The sequence below is a fragment of the Penaeus chinensis genome, chromosome 28, assembly GCF_019202785.1.
Source record: "Penaeus chinensis breed Huanghai No. 1 chromosome 28, ASM1920278v2, whole genome shotgun sequence".
Classification (NCBI taxonomy): Eukaryota; Metazoa; Arthropoda; class Malacostraca; order Decapoda; family Penaeidae; genus Penaeus; species Penaeus chinensis.
The window spans coordinates 19,076,817-19,079,316 of record NC_061846.1 but is presented as its reverse complement, the minus strand read 5'-3'; positions in this window follow the sequence as shown (position 1 = coordinate 19,079,316).

The window sequence follows — 2,500 nt, the reverse complement described above, 5'->3', positions numbered from 1 at the left end:
GGGAAAAGAATCAAATAACAGTCATTATTCCAAGTAACGGCGTGATTACGTAACAACAAATCGAAGCGAATCTGCGGGACACAGATTGATTAGAACACAGAGCCAGATTTCACAACACTTGCAAGAATATTCTCTATTTTTCCTAGACAATCAACGGCTATTATCACATTCGAACACAAAACAATGAACGACATTCTTAAACTTTAATCAATCTTGAAACAGTTAGTGTGATTTCTCACGGAAGAACCGCGGCGCAGAAGGGGAAAGAGAGATAAATAAAAAATAAATGAATAAATAAAACAAATAGAAGAATAGAAAATAAATTGGCAAATAGATACCATTAACTTCTGAACACAAAGTTGCAACATGAGCTATGAGTGGCAGATCATCCTTGCAACGCATACCCTCAACAGCAATATTGGAAGAATGAAGAAAAAAAATAATATATTTCAGAGGCAACGGAATCCCAATCACAGTTTACTATCCATCAACACAAACAACATCATCTACATACTTTCTGTTAATGATAAATTATCACATAGACAATTTTCAAGGCGGTCAACACCTTCACATAACACAATTCTTGTTAATTCTAGTGTTACATGGAATGTGAATCTATATCATTACAATTTCAGTGATGGTAATGAGGAGCATAATGACATATCAAGTTCATGAGGTAATTAATGATGTTTATGAGGTAATAAAACATCATTGCATGTGACGTGATTACTCCCAAAATCAACACATAATGATACGCACACTTGGGTAGAAAATAGGATGTATGTGTCATCATCTTAATAGGACCAATTACCTGTAAATAAATAAATAATTGATATCAGATAGAACAGAATGATATAAAAGAGCTGGTATATCCAGTAACACATACACACTTGTTTACATGTCACAGTAATATAAAGCTGCCACACTCTTCGCTTTTCTCTCGTTTTTTTTTTTTTTTTTTCCAATAGCTTTTATTTATCCATTTTTTTCCTTCTCACAAGACACAAACACTTTTTTTTATCATCTTTTGCAGTCACGGAATATACAGCACAGTGTGAACAGCCGTGGACACTAGGCAACAGCACACGAAGGGCTGGCACGCCTGGCGGACACCAAACACGACGCGGGCTCTGGGGATGCCAACGACTAGCGCCTCGACTACGGTATTATTATTATTATTATTATTACTATTATTGTTATTTTTATTATTATTATTATTATTATTGGTATTATTACGGCCAACGATCTCAAGCTCTAAGGGGCGGGAGGGAGAAGTGAATGTTTTGGTCGTGGTTTGCGCGTTAGCTCATTCTTTTGTTTGGTTTTGCTTTCTGTATTACTTCTTCGAGAGTTTTATTTTTATCTTTTTATTTATTTATTTATTTATTTGTAATGTTGAAAGGATAGCTTCTGAGAGAACGGCAGTCAAGTTTTGTTTTTGTTGTGTTATCCTTCTGACATCAAAACATGCAAAACGACTGTCATAAGGTATCTCCCAAACACCGATTTTCCAAAAATAGTTTGACCCATTTTCCTTTTTTTTTTCACCTGACTTTTCTTTCTCTGCAATAATCACCATCTTCTCTTTTTTTTCCATTTTTCCCCTTTTTCTTTTTTTTCTCTCTCAGTCACCCCCTTTCTTTTCATTTTTCCTTTTCTTTTTACCTTACGATACTGAGACACTGAAGTGTTTCCTGGAACATCTCACACCGCGGTCTGCCTAAAACTGTATCACTTGCAAGACAGACCACTAAGCTTAGGTCAAGACAAGGACATTCAGCAAAGGCCAAGATTTTGTGTTTCTTGGACAGAACTTCCACGTTGCAGAGATGATAATAATAATAGTGATAATAATAACGATAATTATGATAACACTAATAATGATAATGATAATAGTAATAAGGGTAATGATGATAATAATAATAATAATAATACAAATGATAATAATATTAATTGCAATGATATCAATAATAATGACAATGATGATAATAAAAATAACAATATCAATGACAATAATAATAATAGTAATGATAATAATAGTAATAATAATAATAATGATAATAACAAAAATAATGATAAAGATAATGATGATAATGGTAATGATGATAATGATAATGATGATAATGGTAATGATGATGATGATAATAATAATAACAAAAATTATAATAATAATAATAACAATGATATCAATAATAACAATAATAATAATAATAACAATATAATTGATAATAATAATAATAATAATAATGATAATAATAATAATGATAATAATAATGATAATAAAAATAATAACAATAATGATAATAATAATAATGCTAACAATAACAATTATAATAATACTAATTGCAATGATAAAATAAACACATATGATGCAATGATTCCCTTACAACATCGGCCGACTGATAGCATGAGGCATATAAAGCAAGTTTATTAACACTTTAAGTCAGTGTGATCGTGGCATGAGAGGAGAAGGTTGTTAGTGTTTTTTTTTCTGTCTGGA